The following is a 9,032-nucleotide window of genomic DNA, read 5'->3' as shown; positions in this document are numbered from 1 at the left end:
ATGGGAATGGAAAATAACAAAATGGGAAAGTTGCAAAGTGAGGCCCAATACCCTTTGTATGGCCGGCCCTATGCATGAGAAATACCATTTGTAGTTTCCATTATTTTAATGTCATTCAATTCTAACCTAAACCTAGAGGATTTTCTATAAATAGAAAGTGTTGGCTTGAGGAAATCGATACACACATCTTTGATCACTTTGTTTCTCTCAGAAAAAGCCTCACACGCCTCTCTCTCTCTTTTCTTCTCTCTAAATTTTCGAAAATCCTTGAGTGATGAGTAGTGCCCACACACATCAAGTGGTATCTCAATCATAGTATGTAAGACTATGGAATTTCTGCATCAAAGAAGGAGAAAAGAAGATCCAGGTTCAGATCTTGGTGATGCTCTGCTACAGAAAGGAATCAAGGGCTAGAGATCTGAACGGAAGGAGTCATATTATTCCGCTGCACCCACTGTAAGGTTTTCTAACTTTATATGTGTTTATTTTCATTGTTTTAGAATTCATATTAGGTTGTTAATCCAACATACTTGTTAGTAAATCTAGATCCTGGTAAAATAATTTCCAACAGGATCTTCATTCGATCATTGCCTAGAAAATTTGGAGAAGGTGCTAATCAGATGTGAAAAGTCAAACTTGGTTCGGAATTGGGAAAAGTGCCACTTTATGGTGAAAGAAGGGATAGTTCTGGGACACAAACTTTCAAAAGCAGGGATCGAGGTGGACAAGGCTAAAGTGTCAACAATAGAGAATTTGCCACCACCGGTTTCTGTGAAAGGAGTAAGGAGTTTCTTGGGACATGCTTGTTTCTATCGGCGATTCATTAATGACTTCTCAAAGACCTCTAAACCATTGTCCAGCTTACTTGTTAATGGTGTACCCTTCGAGTTTGGAGATGAATGTTTAAAGGCGTTCCAAGTTCTTAAAGAGAAACTGATTTCAGCACCAATAGTTACTTCACCGAATTGGGAGTTGCCTTTCGAATTGATGTGTGATGCAAGTGACTATGCAATTGGAGCGGTCTTGGGTCAAAGGGTTGACAGGGTATTTCACACAATCTACTATGCTAGTAGAACCCTGAATGATGCTCAACTGAATTATGCCACAACGGAGAAAGAGATGTTGGCAATTGTGTTTGCATGTGATAAGTTCCGCCCCTATCTGATTGGAAATAAGGTTGTAGTCTATACAGATCATTCTGCAATCAAATACCTTATGACCAAAAAGGATGCAAAGCCAAGATTGATTCGTTGGGTGCTTCTACTCCAAGAATTCGACATAGAAATCAAGGATAAGAAGGGCACTAAAAATCTGGTAGTAGATCATCTGTCAAGGCTAGAGATGGAAGAGAGCCAGAATGCAAAAGATGTACAGATAAATGAGCAATTTCTTGATGAACAACTCTTTAGTGTGAGGGAAAGTATAATGGTACCGTGGTATGCTGATTATGTTAACTTCTTGGCTGCCAACATAACTCATCCTGAGTTCTCTCGTCAACAATTGAAGAAGTTCTTTTCTGAGGTGAAACATTACTACTGAGAAGAGCCAATCCTCTACAAGCACTTTGCAGATCAGATAATACGAAGATGTGTGCCTGAAGAGGAGATGTACTCTATTCTCAATCATTATCATGCTCTACCGTGTGGGGGACATTTCAGTGGAACAAGAACAACTGCCAAGGTGTTGCAGAGCGGATTCTTTTGGCCAACACTTTTCAAAGATGCTAGTACTTTTGTGAAGGCATGTGATCGTTGTCAGCGCACAGGTAATATCTCAAGGAGAAACGAAATGCCTTTGATAGGAATCTTGGAAGTAGAATTGTTTGATGTGTGGGGGATAGACTTCATGGGTCCATTTCCTTCATCTTTTAGCAATCTATACATTTTATTAGCTGTGGATTATGTGTCAAAATGGGTAGAGGCTGCAGCAACACCAGCCAATGATGGTAAAACAGTTCTTCGGTTCCTTCAAAAGAACATATTCACTCGGTTTGGTACTCCCCGAGCAATCATAAGCGATGAAGGGAGTCACTTCTGCAACAAATAGTTCGAAGCACTCCTTTCGAGATATGGTGTTCGTCATAGAACTGCTCTACCTTATCATCCGCAAAGTAATGGCCAAGTTGAAATTTCTAACCGGGAAATAAAGATGATTTTGGAAAAAAAGGTGCAGAGATCAAGGAAAGATTGGTCAAGAAAGTTAGATGACGCACTGTGGGCCTATAGAACAGCGTTCAAGACGCCAATTGTGATGTCACCATATCGGTTGGTGTTTGGAAAGGCTTGTCATCTACCAGTGGAATTAGAACACAAGGCGTACTGGGCAATGAAGACTCTGAACATGGATTTAAAGGCTGCTGGATAGAAAAGATTACTGCAGTTGGATGAGTTGGAGGAATTTCGGAATGAGGCTTATGAGAACGCTAAGATATACAAGGAGAGAACTAAAAGGTGGCATGACCGAAGCTTAGTCAGGAAGGAGTTTCAACCTGGGCAACAAGTTCTACTTTTCAATTCAAGGTTGAAGTTGTTTCCTGGTAAGTTAAAGTCAAGGTGGTCAGGGCCATTTACAGTGGTCAAAGTGTTTCCTTATGGAGTGGTGGAACTGAAAGGTGAAGGCCCCAATACTTTCAAAGTTAACGGGCAGCGGTTAAAGCTCTACTTGGGAGGTCAATTTGATCAAGCCAAGTCCGCCATGATTCTGGCACCACTATGAAGAACTCGATCAACGTCTAGCTGTGCGACGATAAAGACAGCGCTAATTGGGAGGCAACCCAAGTTTTCTTTATGTTTTAGTTGAACTCTTTTATGTTTTAGTTGTTATTTTCTTTTTCTGTTCTTTCTAGTCTTGTTTACAAAACTAGTAAAACAATTTTTGTTTCTTTAAACTTTGTTTGTACTGCATAGAAAAAAAAAAGTTTTTTTTTTTCGGAGTTTGGCCCAGTGTCCGCGGCCAGATGTAGTGCCGCCGCGACCATATGGGTCTTACAGAAAGGCCTATTTTTCGAGGTTCTCTGGTCGCAGCGAGGGAGAGTGCCGCCGCGGCCATATCTCCTGGGCAAAGAGGTATTTTTTTTGGGCTATCTGGCCGCGGCGAGTCGTATTTTGGCCGCGGCTAGGGATTTAGACGACTTTATAAAGGAGCAATTACCACATAATTTCAAAAAAGAGTCTCTCATTCTCAACCCTAACCTCCACACTGAAAATACTTCTTCTCCACCATTTTTTTCTTCAAATCCCATCCTAAACCCTTTTCCTTCAAATCTAACCATAAATCTTCATCCCAAATCATTCTAAACCATTATTCCTCTCATCAAACACTCATTCCATCTCAAAATCAACCCCAAATCCCGAAAACCTCACCCAAATTTCAAAAACCCCTATTCATCTTCTTCTTTCTCAAGAACTTCAAGTTTTCTTACAATGGAGGTTGACTAAAGGTGGATTCTCATTGAGGTAATAATTCTAAGACTCTCTTACAATTTTTATTGAAAAAGTTGTGGATTGTTGGAGAATTTTGGAATTTTTGTTGGATTTTTGGGATTTTTGCTCAATACATTGTTCAATATAGTTGTTGTGATTAGGATTTGGTTTGTTTGTGAGTGGGTTAATTCCCGGGAAGTGGATTTTTAAGGGGAAGTGCTGCCGAAATTTTTAAAAATCTTGAGTGTTAGAAAATTTGGGTGAGATGGGTCCTAAAAGATCAAGAGTGAGTGAACAAGGGGGAGCTTCATCATCCAACCTACCTAGGGGTTGCTCTAATCTTGATAGAGTAAGGTTTACTAATATGGATGCTCAAGAGCGGTTTTTGAAATTGAAAGATAGGGCATTCATTGAAGATAGAGGGATAGACATTGTTAACTTGAGCCAAACTGAAAACATTCCTGCTGTATTTGCGTCCATTAGAGATCAAATCTTAAATAGGCAGTGGACTAAGTTCGTGGATGTCACTGGGCGTAGCAACCAAACCTTAGCTTTAAAATTCTTAGCCAACTGGCCAGAAAGAGAGGATGACAAAGTGAGAGTTAGGGGGGTTAAAGTGCCTGCTTCCACAGCTGCAATTCATGCTTTTTATGAGCTACCAACCTTCACTTTAGAAGAGCAACCATTGAAGCAGCAATTTCGGGCAAGGAGTTTGAATTATGTGGATATAGCCGAAACTCTAGGGTATCCTGGCCTTAGGGTCCATGAAATTGATGGAGAACCGTATCAATTGTATCGGTGTGAACTCAACCCGGTAGCCAAGGCATGGCTATACTTCGTTAGTGCAAGGATGGTCCCGAACAAACATTTTTCTGATGCTCAGATTGACAGGATTAAGTGGGTTTATGGAATTATGAAAGGTTACAATTTGAATGTGGGGGACATAGTTCGAGTGACATTTGATATAATCGTTGAGGGGTCTTGTGGTGGTGGACTTGGGCTTGTCAGAATTATAACCGATCTGTGTGAGAAACATGGAGTACCACAGTACTCTTATGATACAAAGGTAGCGCCACAACACAGTATTACCTTGGCCACTGTTCTTCGATTCAAACCACCTCACCCTTATGGTCAACCGCCAGCTCAGAGAGATCCTCCTGCAAGAGAACAAGAGGTGCATGAAGACATTGAACCACCACGTCTTGCTGGGCCTCTCGACCCAGCCATGCAGTACACTCACGATCAGCTGAATTATCTGATTCAGCAAAACATGCACATGCAGAATTACATGGCCCAACGGAGTGTTTTCGATGAGCAGCAGGTGGCCCAATTGAACACACTTGTCACGAGGATGAATGTCGGTGTGGACGATCCTAACTATTTTGCCATGCCATCCTGCTTCAACCCCTATGATCAGCCACCTCCGCCAAACCCCTTCTAAGGGGCTCAGGTAAGTTTCTCTCATCCTGGTTTATTTTCACACATTGGGGACAATGTGCACTTTAGTTTGGGGGGAGAGACTTAATTTTTTCAGTTTATTTCAGTCTTTTTGTTTTGTTTTAGTTAGTTACTTTTTTTTTAGTGTCGTGTGTTGATAGCTAAGTTGGAAGATTGATTGAACCACTGTTATTCACTTGTGCAATGGATTAAAATCTTAACTGTGTGCTTGACTTGCAAATGTTTGAATTAAGGTGGATGTGTATTAGAAGTTGTTCATGTAGATATAAAACATTTTTTTTTGACGCATATCACTTGTGTTCTATTTGGATTGTGGAATGATTGACTTGACATGAAATAGAATTTGTTTGACATATTCTCTTGAAGCAAAATCCTTGATGATTTTTGTTTGGAAAATAATTTAGGCAAGTTTTCTTTGGATCGATTGAGCCTTTCGAGCCTACCCGAAAATTTTACCCTAGTATACCCAAAGTTGAGCCTTAACCTATTTTTTTTTAAAAAAATTTCTCACCACTTAACTAAGCTAAACTCGTTATCCTTAACTCTTTTCACTCTAAACATACCTTATTATGCCATGAGCCTTTAAGCAATTTTGGGGGGATAAATTGTTGTAAGTGGGAAAATAAAGTGTATTAGTAAGAGATTGAAAAAAATATATGATAAAGTATTGTGTGTTGTGCCTCTATTGGAAAAAAAAATAGAAGAAGAAAAAAAAGAGAAAATATGGGATAATGTTTTCTTGAAAAAAAAATATGAAAAAAAAATAATGAGGTAGGCACATAGGAAAAAAATATGCAATCTCTTACTATTGTCTTTGGGATATATGAAAAAAAAAAGATAAATGCGGGTGCTTGCTTGGTTAATTGTGCTTATGGTATAATGTAGCTTAAATGACTTGTCATCTACCCATGTACCTAAGCCACGTGTGATAACCGAAAAAGACCTATTGATTCCAAAGAGAAATTTGTCAACATTAGTGGAGAGAGGTGTGTAATCCAAACTTATTGATCATGTGTTAGTGGAATATCGGGAAGTGTAGAATGGTTGTGATATGAACGTCAAATGCGATGTTTTGTGTTTGTATGAATTGCTTACTTCTAAATTGTACATCCAAATTAGTTCTTAGAGTTAGCGAGTTGAAATTCTGGTTATTGATGGCTTGAAGTTGTGCAGGTGGTGGTAGCAGTTCAATCGTTGGAAAGTTTGGTTATCTATTGCGTTGCTTGTTTCTAGTTTGAGTCTTAGTTTTACTTGGGGGCGAGTAAAGATTCAGCTTGGGGGAGTTTGTTAGGTAATTTTTAGTCTATATTTTGGATCTATTTTATGTGCGTTTTTCACTGTGTTGGGACAGAATTACGCTTGTTTTCTATGTTTTCAGGTTCTTTGGAGTAATAGAGGTCTCGAGATGAAAAAGTCCAATAAAAGACGAGCTGAGCCAAGAAAAACACTTTTTGAGGAAAGATGTATATCTAGCCGCGACTAGATACAGCTTGGTCGCGGCTAGATCACGAAGTAGGGAAGCATGTTTTTGAGGCTACAGTCACCGCGGCGAGATACACCCTTGCCGCGGCCATATGGAAGTTACAGAACCGTATTTTTGAGCACTTATCTGGCCGCGGCGAGACCACACTTGGCCGCGGCGAGATCCCGTACGGCCTAGGAGTATTTTTGTCCATCGAACCCTAAAAATTAGTTATAAATAGAAAAATGCGATTGGAAGTCAGAGGAAGCGATTTGGAACCCTAAAACACAGCAGAGAGCGGCAGGAAGAGCAGAGTGATTCAAAGTGAAGATCCAGAATTCATCCACCAACAGTTTCTTTCTCTATTCCTCTTTAATTTCTTTATGTTGAATATTGTTATAGGAATGGTTATGGATTTATTTCTGAACTAAATTTCCCATTTAGGGAGAATGATGATTGTTGTTTAATGTTTTTCCTAGTTAATGTTTAATTGCCATTCCTCCATTCTTGTTTGTGAAATTATCTTAATTTGTGTTTAATTTCATGTTTAAGATTGATCACCTTGTGCATGCTTTATGATCTCAATTCGAAATCTGAAAAGTGAGAATTGAGAATGCTAAAATTTGGATAATCGTTGTTCTATGTGAAACAAGAGTATTCACATGACTTATGTGACGAGTAGATTATTACCTAATGCTGATTTCATGTTAGTTTAATTAAGGAATTAATTAGATAACATGTGATTTAGAACCTAGAAGATCTGAAAAGAGCTAGGTTACTTTATAATCTGTCATTCACTTCAAGAATAGGATAGCAATTAGGCATTAACGATTTGGGTAAACAACAACAGGATTCTCCTCCCTATCATCTCATCTTGCTTAAACTTTAACTGTGTTATAAGTTTTCTGAATTACTTTAATTCTTTTAAATCATAATTATTTTCGATTTGCCAAATAGAATTATAGGTATAGTTTAGTAGTAGTTAATCCAATTCCCTGTGGTTCGACCTCACCTGAGTGAGTTTACTACTTGATTGCGTATACTTGCATAGTGTTTATAATTTTCAGCAACAAGATCCACGTTGATATCCATCGAGTTGCGTATGGATCAATTCTTCAATGCTCAACTGAAGGCAATACAAGTGCATCTCAAGGAGGAATTAGATGGTAGAGTTGAGCGATATTGCTCATCAGAGACATCTTTGGCTCCCTCAGTTTAGGCACTTCCTACTTTGTCAGATGTTGAAAACCACATCGATGACCCTATTGAACCAACGATCAACACGAAACCATTGGAGATGCATCTCGATCTCATCACTGTCGATGTTTCTGCTAGATCCGATCTAGGTAGATTGCAATTGACTCTAGTTCAATATACGATAGTAGCTCGCAGATCATTGATGCCAGAGAAGACGCCCTTAGCGCGCTTCAACAAAAGTGTGGGATCTAATGATTTTGCCACCTTTAGATCGTTCAGCTAGTGTGGTCCCACAACTGACTCATGGTCCTTCATCGTCAATGGAAGTGACTCGAAGAACACTAGTGCCAGAAATGATGACCTTAGCTCCAATGACCGATGTTAGCTCCGATATTGTCTTCGCCGTTCGTGATTCGAACTAGATCTGACACAAATCCGGTCGAGTTCTTCGTCTAAAATTTCTTAACAAAAATGGCAACCACAAGAAGAGATTATTGAAATTGGACTTCGCCAAGAAACAGAAAGTGCCGACGATGGACGGAGGGGAGTGGTCATTGGTGGGAGAAGGGATGTGTGGGCACGCCGGATCGCAGAAAATACATTGGAGAAGAGTCAATGACGTCTCTATGTTTACTGGTTTGGTGAAGAAATATATATATAGATACATATATATCTACCTAGTTACTGCTAAGAGGAATATATATATTTATATCGTGGTCAAATATTGAGGACTATAGAAGAAGAGATGTCACTAAAGGAGATCTCACTAGCTGTTCATGGCTTCAAAAAAAATGGTAGCTCTAAGGTTGAAGACGACATATCGGGTACCCTAGGCTTTACTATTGATTTGGGTGTAGCACACAAATATGTTTAAGAGAAGGGAGAAGTTGAAGAATACCTTTTTTTTTATTTTTTTATTTTTTTATATATATACTTTAACTAAATTTACATCTAAATAAAATGTAATTCAAATATACTTTTTTTTTTTATGAGTATTGTACCTAAATTATTCTCAACGTAACTAAGACATAATTTCAAACATAATAGATTTTTATTCTTTGTAAATGGATGTGTAGGTTTGTGAAAAAGTTGTGACAAAATTTTAATTAGAAAAGAATAAAAATTATCATGAAGTGATAGGGGTAAAATTAGTAAAATGATTAAAAAAAAAATGTAAACATAATAGATTTTGAAAGAGAGTAAAAATTAAAGACATCAAAAAGGTATGTAGTGTAATTTCTTCTTAAAGGAAGCTTCATTTGGGCTAAAAGCATATTGGGCTGAAATTAATTTTTTATTTGTGTTTATTTTTCTAGTTTTATCACTTTGAGGACAAGGTCATGATTTTGAAAAATAAGAAAGTGTTACACTATGAAATAGTAGCTTAATTGAAAATTGACACTAGCTTAATTGAAAATTGACACTAGGAGATTTGTCCGGACTCTCGAAGAGGACTATTATATCTATCAGTATCCATAGTAAGATAATCCAAT

The sequence above is a fragment of the Cannabis sativa genome, chromosome 9 (assembly GCF_029168945.1).
Source record: "Cannabis sativa cultivar Pink pepper isolate KNU-18-1 chromosome 9, ASM2916894v1, whole genome shotgun sequence".
Lineage (NCBI taxonomy): Eukaryota > Viridiplantae > Streptophyta > Magnoliopsida > Rosales > Cannabaceae > Cannabis > Cannabis sativa.
This window is presented reverse-complemented; position numbering follows the sequence as displayed.